Genomic DNA, 14,927 nt, shown 5'->3' on the forward strand with positions numbered 1-14,927 from the left:
TGGGATAGGGTATTATTTATAATATTTTCAACTAACTCCCAAGTGATTTAGCCAACATGGGGAAGGGAAGAAGGGAGGGGGGTGGAGAAAGCCAATAAGCAAATGTGGAACCACGTTAGAAATTAAGGGTTCACAGGTGACTGTTGGCTTAGACTTCTATATGTCTGATGTTCTCCAAATTCCTGCTATAAAAACAAGCAAACAAAACACAGAAGTGGATGCTCACAGTCAGCTATTGGATGGATCACAGGGCCCCCAATGGAGGAGCTAGAGAAAGTACCCAAGGATCTGCAATCCTATAGGTGGAACAACAATATGAACTAACCAGTACTCCCCCCCCCCCCCCACGCCACCAAGCTCGTGTCTCTAGCTGCATATGAATCAGAAGAGGGCCTAGTCGGCCATCAGTGGAAAGAGAGGCCCATTGGTTGTGCAAACTTTATATGCCTCAGTATAGGGGAACGACAGGACCAAGAAGTGAGAGTGGGTGGGTGGGGGAGTGGGTGGGGGAGTGTGTGGGGGACTTTTGGGATAGCATTGGAAATGTAAATGAAATAAATACCCAATTAAAAAAATTTAAAAAAAACAAGCAAACAAACAAAAAACATATCTACACAGTGGCACATCTGTGTACAGCCTTTGTTTGGAGACCAGCCTGTGCCCCCTGCTCTGTAGGCTTTAAGGCCTGGCTGGTCTTTGGTTCTGTGGCTTCATAATATGCTGGGGGCTGGTACCTCTGTGGCAGGAAGAACCATACACCAGAGTCTTCCCAATGGGAGAAGAAAACCTATTATTTTCCCTGAAATTCTTGTCCCAGGTTTTACTATGATCCTGGGGCCTGTGAACCCAGAGAATGCCACCCATCTGGTATAGCTTTCTTGGAGCGATGTTTAAACCGAGGGGCTTAAAGCCTTCGATCACATTGTTCTTTCCATTGGCTGTGGCTAAATAATTCAAGCAGACATCCCAGTTCAGTTTTCTCTCTGAGGAAAGGAAGGTAGGCAGACAGGCAAAGATGGTTCTGGAAATGAGTCTGAGAGCATCTCAGAGGATAACTCGTGATCACACAGCTTACTTTTAATTTGCACCTTGGTGGGGTTCCTCTTGTTCCCATGGTGACTGTGCTGGGGTGTACATTGGTACCCTTTGAACTGGAAAATAGTCGACTGTCTACCTATACAAGTGAGGAGTACCCAGAATGTACAAACAAGGCATCAGGAGCCGGGAAAACCATGGCGGCCCACCAAGAAGTTCTGCCTATACAGAGAACGGTCTCCTCTGTGGGAAGCCGCCCCCACATTCGCCGTTACAAGATGGCGCTGACAGCTGTGTTCTAAGTGGTAAACAAATAATCTGCGCATGTGCCAAGAGTAGTTCTCCACCCCATGTACTCTGCCTTCCCCGTGACGACAACTCGGCCATGGGCTGCAGCCAATCAGGGAGTGATACGTCCTAGGCGAAGGATAACTCTCCTTAAGAGGGACGGGGTTTCGCTTTTGCTTGTGGGGGGGCTTGCACTCTTGCTCCTGAAGATGTAAGCAATAAAGTTTTACCGCAGAAGATTCTGGTTTGCTGTGTTCTTCCTGGCCAGTCGTGAACGCGTGTAAGACTCCTCCTTGGAAATGTTATTTTTTTCCTTTGTGTTCTATTGACTTTTCATTATTTTTATTCTTGGTTTCTGCTTGACAAACAATGTTTGCACAGATATCCTCTGTGCAGTGCCTACTTTGACTCATGCATACATAGTAAACAACCTAGGGAATTTTCCATATTTCTCCAAAGTTTTATCAGTAACTATGAATACCTTCAAGACCTATTTTCTCAATCTCTCTCACTGCCCTCTGTCTTCTCTCCTCCTCCCCTCTCCTCTTTTCCTTTTTTTCTTCCTTCATCTCTAGTTTTAGTAGCTGGATGTGAATTCAAAAGCCTTGTACATGTTAGGCAGTTACTCTAGCCCTTGCTTCACTGAAAAGTTAACTGTAAGCAAATTCATCTGAGATGAGTGTGAGCAGGGAGCCTCACTGCCAGCTACGTTGGGAGTCTCACTGAGGAAGAGGAAGACAGGCGTGGAATGCAGGATGGGCCTTGCTCAGGGACCTAGCATATAGAGGAGACTGGCCTCAAGCCAAGCCCCTTCTCTATCGGCCAGGATCCATGCTTTGTTTAGTTGGTATGAGTCCCTTAGCTCCAGAGTGCTGGCAAGCAGGTACTGGGGGTGTGTCTGTCCTCTGCCAGGGTCTCCCCAAATCAAGTAGGAATGGAAGCGAGAGGCTTGCTTTCACCCTTACTCCTCCTCAAAACTTCAAGAAATAATTACTGAGGTCAGTAGAAAACTCAAATCCCTCATCTGAATAGAGATTGGATGTTAACTGACCATTCATGTCTGCTCCCTAAAATTCATTGCCAACGGTGAGCATGGGTGTTCTGGGGAGACACACAAAAGACAGGAAGGTGAGTAAGGTCCCAGTGACAGCTGTGGTGTGCAGACTTGTGTGGTTACTGGGTGGTCTAGAAGCCCTAAGCATCCTGCATATGTGAGACATCCCTCCTGAGGAGCAAGTGTCTGCGTCCGGTGCCCATCATTGCCTCTCCAGCAAACATCCACACACACCTAGACTTCTTCAGATAACAGGAGTGGATTGTGAAGAGCTTCCACTGAGCTCCCAACAGGCATGAGAAGTGGTTTCCACAAATGGCTAGGGGCTCAGGACTGACTCCTGGGGCTGTAATTCTACCATGTGTCTTTGTGGCTCAGAGCAAGTCTGTTGACTACAGATGGTCAGCTCGACATACCAGCTAAAGTTCTGGGAAACCTAATCACATGCTTATGTAAAAACCATCACCCAAGAAGTTCCTTACTACCCAGCATGCAGCCTAAGAGCTTGCTTCAAGGTGAAGCTCCGCCCACCCAGTGGACCCTTGCCCTGTGCTTGCTTGGCCCCCATGAAGCAGCCTTGCCTTCCTGATGCCACCAGTCCCTTCTGTCTTCTCCTGGGTCTAAGTCAGGTGAGAATGTTTTCTGGGGTTGAAATTAGAGCAAGCCTGGGTGAGATGACCCTGTGTACACTGCTCCTGCATGATCATAGACGACAGAATGCAGAGCCAGAGCTGGGCTTTAGCTCCTCTTTCAGAAAATGAAGTTAAACTTCACACTTCACACACATTTTGATTTGACTCCATGGGGTTTTGTGTTTTTGAAGCACGAAAATATAGCTTTTATTGTTCAAGGTTCAATTTGTGATAATTATAAAAAGATAAGTATTCAGTGAAGGCGAAATCTGTTATTAATTAAAATTTTTCTTCTTTCCTCCTTCTCCCCCTTTCTTCTTTCCCTGCCAACTCTGCAGCACCCCTCCCCCAACTCAATGCTTCTTACAAAACCTAGAGCCTCAAACATTCTTCCCCTGCCACCCCTCTGCAAGCACCCCCCCCGCACCCCCCCCCCCCCCGCACTTGCCCCCCACTCCCCAGGGCTTTGAATTTAACCTAGAGCCTCAAGCCTTCCAGCCAAGCACCAAGTGATCTACCGAGCTACATTTTACCATATTTTTGTTACTTTGTTTTTAATGTTGAGGCAGGCTCCCACTAAGTTTCTCAGGTTGTTTGTGAGCTTCGCTTTGTAGCTCTGTCACTGGATCTGTAACATTCTTACCTCCTAAGCAAGAGTGGTTTCAGGCCTGCACCTCTAGACTCTGATAGCCTGATTCATAATTTTTCTTCTTCACTCTTACTTTAAAACAGGTTATGTAATTTTCCTGGGGACGTAACCAAGATCCATTTATTGAGTATCTGAATTTAATATGCTGGATTCACAACATCATAATAACCTTTTAAAGTTAGAACATGGAAGCTGTTATATCAAATCCCTGTTAACCGTGTGTGCTTTTCCTGGGTCGTTTTGTGGATAAGAATGGTTGTTTTCCTTGTATTTGGATTTCCAAGCTGAATTATCATAAGTGTCTTAACTTTATCAAAGACAAAATTACTTCAGCCTAGACTATTAGAACTAGGCTTGAAAGAAAGTCCCAGCCCCAAAGCTGAGAGGCGTCGGTCATGACAGCAGCAGACAGCAGCTGCTTCCTTTTTGTTTTTGTGACAGATCTCATCATTACGAAAAATAACGCATTTAACTTATTAGAAAGAAAATGTATTATATCTCTTATACAATGAAGATCAGATTCTAAACTCATCAGACACTTAGAGAAATTTTTTGAGATGAAAGAGAGAATTTCCCAAAACTTTCTTGCCAGCATTGACTTCCAAGGTGACTCATGAACATTCTTGAAGTTTCAAAGCTCTTTGGAGCCATAACCTGATCCTGGAGAGGTCTGGCCTTACACAGGTCTCAGTCTAAATTATTCATGGCCGTCCCTCTTCTGCCCTGGCTGGGTTTTTTTTTTTTCTTCCAATTTTATAAACTTGACACAAGCTAGTCATCTGGGAGGAGGGAATCTCAATTGAGAAAATGCCTCCACTAGATTGCCTAGAAGGAAGGCTATGGGGAGTACTTTTTGAACTAATGATTAATGTAGAAGGGCCAGCCCTTGTGGGTGATGCCACCTATGGGTAGTTGGTCCTGGGAGGTATAAGAAGGCTGGCTGATGTGAACCAAGAGAGCAAGCTTGAAAGCATCATTCCTTCATAGTCTTGGTTTCAGTTTCTACTTCTAGGTTTCAGCTCTGACTTCCCTTCAAGATGGGCTGTAAATGGATAGATGAAAATAAATCCTTTCTTCCTGGGTTTAGGTGATGTTTATCACAGCTACAAAAACCAAATGGGAATAACTTCGTTCACTCATTCCCTTTGTACTTCTTGGGCCAAGAAAAGACTTGTTCAATAATGGTATAGTCTAAAGTTTGTTGTCAATGTCTGTGAGTTAATTTGTTATGTATATGTGAAGGGAGATGAAGAGAGGGTTTGTGAGAGGTGAGGTGGTGCTGCCGTTGCCCAGATACTCCAGTAACCCACATCTGTGTAGACACTTCAGTAACTCAGCTCTGTGTAGACCCTCCAGTAACCCACCTCTATGTAGACACTACAGTAACCCAACTCTATGTAGACACTCCAGTAATTTAGCTCTGTGTAGACATTCCAGTAACTCACCTCTGTCTAGACACTCCAGTAATTCACCTCTGTCTAGACACTCCAGTAACTCAGCTCTGTATAGACACTCCAATAACTCAGCTCTGAGTAGACATTCCAGTAACACACATCTATGTAGACACTCCAGTAACCCACCTTTGTCTATACACTGAAGTAACCCACCCCACCTCTGTCTAGACACTCCAGTAACCTACCTCTATGCAGCACCCTCTCAAGCATTATGAATTTGGGCCATTGTTGCTCCAGCCTTTTCATGCTTAAGTTGTGTGACTTGGGCTGAGTGGTTATGAGAATAGCAACTTCCTCAAATCTGCGACCTGATCCCTGGAACTCATGAGCATGCCATGTTGTGTAGTGAGAAAAGGGATGTACTACTGTAATTGCATTAAGGATTTGGGGGTGGGCAGAGGTTCCTAGCTGATCCAGGTGGCTCAATGTCATTCCAGGGTCCTTTAGTGATAGAAGAGAGGTCAGGAAGGTCAGAAGGGGAGATGAAACAGCAGAAACAGAGGTTAATGAACACAGGCCAGAGGCCAGAGAATGCGGATGATCCCTGGGAGGCTGGAAATCTGTTTTAGCTCTCTGTCCCTCCCCTGCAAGGGTTTATGTTCATGTATATGAATGCAGTGCTGTGGCCTTATCTTGTGATGTCTGGGACGTTATGGAGACACTGGTAAGGAGCTAACTCGTGCTGACCTGTTTTGGCTCCAGGACTAAACTAATACACAGTTTGCTGAACTAAAGGGTTGCACACATTTAAAATGGAGCTACGTATGCTTAGATCACACAGGGATGAGTGTATTATTTAGAAACTAATGCAAGGTGTCTATTAGCTGAACCCTCTCTCTGTGGTACCAGGAGTCACTGGGTGACTAACTGTGGGATTGCATGGTAATTCCCCTCTTGGCTTTCCTGGGAATCACACCCTGAAGTCAGGCAGACCAGGGAAAGGTGCTCTGCTGTGGGTAAGTGTTGCACAAAGAGCTACGCTAGGAGCTGCTCTCCAGACTGGTGCTTCTGGAAGATAATGGCTGTTTCGAATGGCAGGGTCTAGGTTTTCTGGCTACTGGGGGCAGCCTTTGAAGGTGATGTTGTGACCTCTGCCTTTCTTCTTTCTTACTGTTGTACCTACGCTATGTGATGAATGTTTTGCTGTGTGGGTCTGCAGGGTCCATTTTTACTATCACATGGTGATAATGTTCTTTAGCGATTTGGCAGCTAAAACTGCTTAAGTCAGATATTTACATTAAATGGAATATGTTTATCACTCTTTATGCTAATGGTTTATTCTTTAAATAGTGAAAGTGATAGGAATCATTTTGTAGGACATCAGTTTTAGACATTATGTTTGCTTTTGTTTGGGAAGATTTTTAGCAGTTTCCCAGGGTTTCATTGGCATATGCACTAGGGCCGGAGAGCAGTAATTGTCTAGACTTCTTCTATTGTGTCCCACTGTGCAGTGGCCTTGTCAGATATGTCACTGCCAACATCCAGAGCTGTTTAGTCCCCATCACCCTCACTCCTTTCTTGAACCTCTATTTCTCAACTCCAGAGACACAAGGGGAGCTAGATATTCAGACCTCATAACCCCTTCCACAAACCTTTGCCTTGCCCATTTGTCTGACATAACCGCAAATTCTATATCTATGAGAGAACAGCAGCTTTCACAACATAAGCCAAGAAATAAAACAGAATTAAACATCTTTACTTTGGACATAGAAAGTGTGTTCCTGGAGGGAAAGAGAGGGGCTGCTGAATCTAGGGAATGGCATGCTGACATGGTGGTTATCACAGCAAAGGTACAAGTTCACCAGTGTGTATAAGTGTGTGTTCATGTATAAATGTGGGCACTTTCATGCCATGGTGAGTGTGTGGTCAGGGGGCAACCTCAAGTGTAGGCTTTCCTTCAACCTTGTTTGAGCAGCATCTCTTGTTCACTGCTGCACATGAATTACTGTCCCATGAGCTTCTGAGAATCCTCCTCTCTCCATCTCCCATGCTGCCTTAGAGTGCTGGGGTTACATATGTACTGCCATGTCCAACTCTGTGGATTCTGAGCACCTGAACTTAGCCCCTCATGCTTGCATGGCAAGGGTTAAACTGGGGGAGCATGTTCCTAGCCCCCTTCGCTGGTACTTTAAATATTAGATCATTTGGACACACACATACACACATGCACACATACACACAATCACATAACATACCATATATACCACACACACACATAACATCACACACACATATACATACACATAACACACCACACACATACATATAACACACCATACACACCACACATACACATAACACCACACACACACATATACATACACATAACACACCACAAACATATACCATATCACACACACACACACACACACACACACACACACACACACACACACGCACACACACACACACCCTATTACTCCTGAGCAGACATTTCCCATTCTGTGGTTTGAACATGAAAAGTCTCCCACAGGCTCATGTGCTGGAACCACGTGGTAAAGTTGTTCTGGAAGGTTTTGGAACCTTCGGGAGATGGGACTTTGTTAGAGGAAGTGTGCCCTTGGGGGTGGGCTTTGAGATTTAAAATCCAGTGTGATCTCTGCTTGCTGACGGCAGACACAGCACGGCCATAACTCTCACTCCTCTGCCTCTGGGCTCTGGGCCATGATGGACTGTATCTCTTCTTAAATCCTTCCCACCTTAAGTATCATTTTTGTCACAGTGACAGTGACAGTGACTGGCTCTGGGTGCCAGTGAGTCCAGGCAAGCTGTCACCTGTGCCGCTTTACAGTCATGCGCACACAGCTTTGGCTTTAAAAACAAACCTTCTAAGTTCAAGGGAGGCATCGAGAGCTGCCGACCCCTGGGATGGTAATATAAAGTTTATTTATTAGTTGAGGTACATTACTTTCCAGAGCCGTGCTACCTTCTCCACTCTGAGGGCTCAGGCTATGGGCCAAGTATAGAGGTTCTGCCCATTGCCCTACAGGTATATTTTTGGGGGCTTACTGTGCCAACCTCATGCTAGGATGCCATCTGTACTTGCCCATGGTGTCCCTTAACCGTAGCAGGGAGGATGATGATTGGTGCCCCTCTTTGCACCCGAACTCTTGGTATACAGCAGCTTCATTTGAACTGAAGCAGCTCATGCAGGAAGGGGGAGGCTCATACCCTCACATGTCTGGGAAAGTGATACATTGGAAGATTCTGGAAGGCTCCCCTTTGTAGGAGTTAACCATTGCTGGGGAGGAGACTCTGAGAAGCCTGAGTGGAGAGAGGACATTCCTGTACCTGTTGGTTTACCTGCAAGCAGGGCTGAGATCCCCAGAGGTGCAGCATCCTCAAGCTGTCACCCATGTAAGGGTGGGCTCATCAGTGATAAAGCTGCTTTTGAGAGATCTCTGCTGATTAAATAACTCCTCATCCATATTCCTGTTTCAGTCACCTCAGTAAAAACTCATTGGCCAGACTAGATTATACAGCCATCATGACTTCTCTTCCTGGGGTGAGTTGGCAACCTTCAAAATGTTTGACTGTTCCCCCTCCTGATCTACCGCTACTCAAGTGAATCGTGGCCCTTAGTTACCTGAGGAGTGACTGGAAGTGCTGTAGTCTGTGTGCTGGCAGACCTTTTGACTAATTGCCACCCCTTCCATTTCCCCCTTAGAAAAGAGCAGGCTTCCCAGGGACCTCAACCAAACATCGAATAATAGACAATAAGTCCTCACACTGAGTACAAACCCTCACATCAAGACTGGGTGGGGCAATCCAGTAGGAGAAAAAGGGTCCCAAGAGCAGGCAAAACAGTCAGAGACACATTTCACTGTCAGGGGCTTCCCCAAAACCCCAAGCCAGGAAGTCTAATTTTTATTTCTCCAGCTGGGTCAGTCTCTTGACACCCACCCGTGGTTTCTTGTATAAATTCCTATGGATCTCTGAATGCAGATTCTTACAGACCAGTGTTCCCCAACTTGGCACTGTTGACATTTTGATCCAGATAGTCCTTCCTTCTTTTATTTCATTCTTTCTTCTTATTTTATGAGTAGGGATGTTATATCTGCATGTAGATATATGTATGTATGTGCCTGGTGCCTGCAGAGCCTAGATACAGCTTCTCTTGAAATTGAGTTATGAATGGTTGTAAGCTGGCACACTAGTGCTAGAAATCAGACCCAGATCCTCTGTAAGAGCAGCCTGTACTCCTAATTGCTGAGCCAGTTCTCCAGCCCCTACCACCAAGTAACTCTTGATTATGAGGGTATTGTTGAATACTGCAGAATATTTAGTAGCATCCCTGGTCTCTGCATATTAGATCTATGTAAGACCTCAGATCTGTTTTGGTTTTGACAACTGAAATTATCTCCTCCGTGACAACCAAAGTATCCCCGGATGTTGCAAAAATCCCCTGGGGAGGGCAAAAGATCCTTTGCTCCTCCCTTGAGACCTACTAGTCTTGATCCGTTGCTCTTCATGATGGCCACCCATACATCCCACTCTGTGGGTTCTGTGCTCTGTTATAGTATCTACTAACAGTGATTGGCCATCTCAGGCCACTTTCTACCTTCAATCTTTTCCTCATTTTGAAGGGTTGGTTCATCAGCTCATTTTTGATAGTTGGCTGTTGTCACCTGGCCTCTGGTATTCTTAAGTCTTTCTATGCCTGTTGCCATCAGGAAGCCAGCTCTGTAATGGCCTTCCCTTGTATCCTAGCCCTGACTACAGAGGTCGGACCCCGAAGAGCCTCTTGGGAATATGACTCATTTCATCAGCACATTCATGCCTATGGCTTGGGGGGAGACCCAACAGCAGGCTTTGGAGTCTGCTCCACAGAGAATGTTTGCCAGTTCTCTAGAACCTCTAGGATTTATTCTGGAGCTTTCCCCCTACCCTCTGAGGTTTCTTTAAACATGGATAAAAGGAATTTTCTTATATAGATCAATATGCAGTCAAAGATCCCAGGGAATCCTTTGCAAATATCTGAAACTCCCTCTGCAGCTGTCTTGGTCTTGATCTTCTGTCTTTCGAGCCATAGTTTTCCTTGTGACTCTGGTGAAGGGGATGCTTTTAGCACATTTTCTAGACTTATCCATTATAGCTGCATGCCTTCTGGCTTTATGTTGATTTGGAATGGCTCCCTTCACATGTCTGTTGTTCTCATGTTTCTTTCCTCCCTTGAGGAAAATGTCTTAACCTCCTGTCTGCTGCCTGGACACTGTGTGTGGCTGCTGAGGGGCCTGGGTCCTGCTACTGGGTTGATGTTCCAGACTCAGAATCTGCTTCATCTCTCAGCCCTTGTTACTCCTCGTGTTGGTCTGTTTGCCTGGAAGGAGAGACGAAGTGCAGGTCAGACTGAAGAACAATACGACAAGGGTCTTGACTCACAGCCACAGGCAAATGATAGGGTGGGATGGGGCAAATGGAAGGCTGGCCTGACCCTGAAAGAGCAGTTTCCTCTGATTTCCTGTGGAGGTTTTGGAGCTGAGCTGAATGGTAGAGTTGTCTTGAACTGGGACAAGAGAGCCAGGCTTTCAGAGGAGAGACACCTTCTCTATGGCACAGTGTCTTGCAGGCAGCAACCTGCAGCTGAGCATAGTCTCTGATGACACTGAGCTGAGAACCGAATCCATTGCTGGTGTTGTCAGCAGCTGAGAGAACACGTTCCTGGTATGTGATGTGGGAGTTGAAATACCTACTACAGAGTCTGTGGCAGAACCTTGGCTGTGGGTCAGATGGTCTTATCGGTTTGTCAGGAGGACAAACAACTGGAATTTACTGTCTTCTGACTCTGAGGTCAAGGTATTAGACAGCATCTTCCCATACCAGCTTCATTAGTTTGGGCATGTCTGTATCCCAATCTCCTCTTACTTAAAGACACCAGCCATATTGGATTAGGACCCATTTTGTGGACTTGTTTGATCTGGCTTATCTCTTTAAAGTCCTGGTTTTAGAAACATGTTGGTGGCTAGGCATTTAACATGTGAAATTCAGAGAAATGCATAGAAACAGGGGCTGTCCTGACACCAGGTGAACAGGCACCGTGAAGAGTGGACTGGAAGGCTCTACCTGCTCCACAATTTAGACAGGGCAAATAATTAAAACTCAACAAAGCACCAATTCATGAACTGCCACGGATGCTGGGGATTGGGAGTCCTGCCAGCAAGCCCATAGTGCAGCCTTTGGCAAGTGCTACTGACCTTTGTGTCACAGAGAAGGCTACCCGGGTGACAGGCTGGTTCTGTGAGCATCACAGACAGCCCTAGTCTCCAGGATAGGCTTGCTCAGTTAATTGGGCTGAAAGGGACTGCAGGTCATAAAATGACCTTTTCCTCTATAAACATGGAATAATAATTCAAAGCTTAAGAAGACAGTGGCATCAGGTAAGTCTGCTGCACTGGAGCTTGGGGGAGGAGCCGTGTTCCTCTTCCTCACTGCCTTACCAGACCCTTCTCTCCTGATCCTGGTAGCTTGGGAAAGAAGAACTGATTCCACCCAGCATCACGGTGGGATTGAGAGTCTGAGGGCATGAACAGTACATGGTTTTAGATAAGAGAGCCATGGAGGAGGAAAAGGAGGAGGAAGAGATAGACCAGAGGAAGGAGGGATTCGGGAGTGAAGAGAGAAGGTGAGGAAGAAGATACCAAGAAAGAGAAGCACAACAAACTCTTAGTAACTGCAGTGAGCAATAGCACACATACACATAGACACACACACAGACACACACACACAGACACACACATGCACACACACAGACACACACACAGACACATACACACAGACACACACACACAGACAGACACACACACAGACACACACACACATACATTACGCAGAACATTTGCATAAATGGGACCAATAATATGTGGAGACAGAGGACAGAGCAGGACAGCAGTCTCCTGGGCCACATTGTCTGCCAACAACTCCTTACAAGGCCACAGCTAACCCATCTCCATCATAAAGGCAGCAAAACCCAATAAACTATGGTTGGAAAAGTTGGCTTTGCTAGAATTAAAAAAGAAGTTTTAGAAAGCAGGCTTCAAATCAACAGTGTAGAGATTTTTTGAAAGACTCTGTTTATCATTTGCAAAGAGAAAATTCTTACATGTCCTTGGAAGGCTTGTCTCGAGTTTTCTTTCTTTTGTTAACCTTCACACTAGGTGACTGCTGGAATGTTTATGTGTTCCGAAATAATTTTGGGTGCTTGTTCCTTTCTGGGCCACATGACTTATAAGAACAGTAGAAACGTGACCTCTCCCTCTTTCAAATGTTGTAAAGCCAAGAGAGAAAGACAAGACTTGCAGGCAGGGACCCCCATTGGTATGCCATGACCATTGGCATCTGCTTCTAGGAGAACTCTACAGAATTCAGAACCAGAGAGACCCCTGGCACGGAGTCCAGTGACATCCTGTAGATTGGCAACGTTCAAAACAGCAAAAGGATAAGCCACTTGAGAGCCCATGGGTCACTGTCAGGCTGCAGAGATAGATGCGCAGGACTATCCCAGAAGTCGATTGGGGAGCAGTCAAGGCAGGAAAAGCAGAGGTTTCATGAAAGCTGGAAGCCATAAGCCAAGTCCTGCTGCAGTGCTTTGGAAGGATGGATTGTATTCTGTCAGTACCAAAGCTTCCTGTGTAGGGATCAAGACTGCTGTAAGGGCATGCGGTGGCATCTGGGCTGTAAAACGTGAAGATGCCAAGCAGCAAAGTCAGAAGTAGGAGGGAGAGTTGAGCTCCTCCTTCCCTCCCTCCCTCCCTCCCTCCCTCCCTCCCTCCCTCCCTCCCTTCTTTCCTCCCTCCCTTCTTCCCTCCTTTCCTTCCTTCCTTCTTTCTCCCTCCTTCCCTTCCTTCTTCCTTCTTCCCTTCCTTCCTTCTTCCCTCCCTCCTTCTCTTCCTTCTTCCCTCCTTCCCTTCCTCCTTCATTTTTCCCTTCCTCTTTCCCTCCCTTCCTCCTTCCCTTCCGTCTTCCCTCCCTTCCTTCTTCCCTCCCTCCTTCCCTTCCTCCCTCCCTCCCTCCCTCCCTCCCTCCCTCCCTCCCTCCTTCCCTCCCTCCCTTTTTTTCTCTCTGATGATTGATCCTGGGGCCTTGCCCATGTCAGGCAAGGTGTCTACTGCTGAGATACACCTTGACTCACTTCCCCCTTTTTATTTTAAGACAGAGGCTCACTAAGTTGTCCAGGTTGGCTTTGAAATAGACATTGTCCTGCCTCAGCCTCCCAAGAAGTTAAGATTACAACAGGTAGCTAGAATTACATGAGCTCTGGCTTAAAATAGACTTAAAATATCCTTCTGTGTCTGAAGCATGATGCACTGGCATGAAAATCTGATTAAAAGTCCAATCAAAAATAGAGTATGCCTATAGTTTCATCAATTCTCTCAGACAAGAACATGTCTTTACAGCATGAGTACACACACACACACACACACACACAGAGACACACAGAGTTTTCATAAATTATAAATTACAAAAGCTGACTATATTTAACACAGCAAGGGTGAAACATGAACAGAAATATAATACATGAACCCATAAATCTGAAGTTCTTTCAACATTTATTTCCCAGGTCAATTAAATATACTTAGTTCATATATGCATACATACATATATATTTATCTATCTCTCTATCATCTATCATGTATCTATCTATCATGTATCTATCATCTATCTACCTATCAATCATTTGTTATCTATCTATATATCATCTATCAATCATCTATCTCTCTATTTATCACCTATCTATCACCTGTCAATCTATCATCTATTTATCTATTTATTTACCTATCATCCATCTATCTATCTATCTATCTATCTATCTATCTATCTATCTATCTATCTATCATCCATCATGTATCTATCTATCTATCTTAGGTAAACAGAGGCAAGGTTTTAATATTTCTGCTTTTAGTAGAGGAATGGACGCCAAGGACCAGAGATTTTGACAAAGTCATATACAAAACTAATTGTCACACCCTGGATTCAGGTTTCAAGTTCCTGGCTCTCATGACATCTACTGTGTAATGTGGTTCTGGGTGATCTGTGGGAAGTTGTGTAGGGAGAAATCAAAGCTGACTGAATCTCTATCTATCATCTATCTATCTATCTATCTATCTATCTATCTATCTATCTATCTATCTATCTATCATGTATCTATCTATCTATCTATCTATCATCTATCTATCTATCTATCTATCTATCTATCTATCTATCTATCTATCTATCATCTATCATGTATCTATCATCTATTCATGGGCTCCCCGACTGCAGAGGTAGATGGGGCTGTTTGAAGAAGCATTGCACCTGACTGGCTGGCTGTTTTTCCTCTTTGTTGCTATTTTCTGTATAACTATTATAGTGTAAAGGGGACTGGGGGATGGTGGAAGGGACACAGAGGGTCCTCTGCATAGCTTTACCATTTTAGACAAGGAATTTGAACAGCTGTAGATTTTGACATCCATTGAGAATCCTGAAATGCCTCTCCTCAGATAATGAAGGACTTCAGTATTAAAAAAGCAAACAATAACCAAAAAGAGGTGGGGGCTAGGTAGGGGTGGTAGAAGAAAGTCTAGAAGATTTGGGTAGAGGGAGTGGTGTGTGTGCGTGTGTGCATGTGTACACGTGGATAGATGTGTATGCATGTGTGTATGTATATTTTGGTTGTGAGCCTAGCCTTTAACAGCTGAGCCATCTCTCCAGCCCATGTGTATGTATATATGTGTGCAAACATATTTATGTATGTGTTCTCAAATTTGAGTATATTTGTGTGTAAGTATGTGTACATGTATGTGAGAGAGAGACAGAGATGGAGAAACAGCAAGAGGGAC

General features: G+C 45.1%; 1 protein-coding gene across 1 annotated transcript in view; it reads left to right on the forward strand.

Annotated features, from left to right (window-relative positions):
• Igsf5 (immunoglobulin superfamily, member 5) overlaps nucleotides 1–14,927 on the forward strand; it is a 104,094-nt gene that overhangs the window by 88,220 nt on the left and 947 nt on the right. The gene's annotated exons all lie outside the window — the stretch shown is intronic.

The sequence above is a fragment of the Mus musculus genome, chromosome 16 (assembly GCF_000001635.26).
Source record: "Mus musculus strain C57BL/6J chromosome 16, GRCm38.p6 C57BL/6J".
In the NCBI taxonomy this organism is placed as follows: Eukaryota; Metazoa; Chordata; class Mammalia; order Rodentia; family Muridae; genus Mus; species Mus musculus.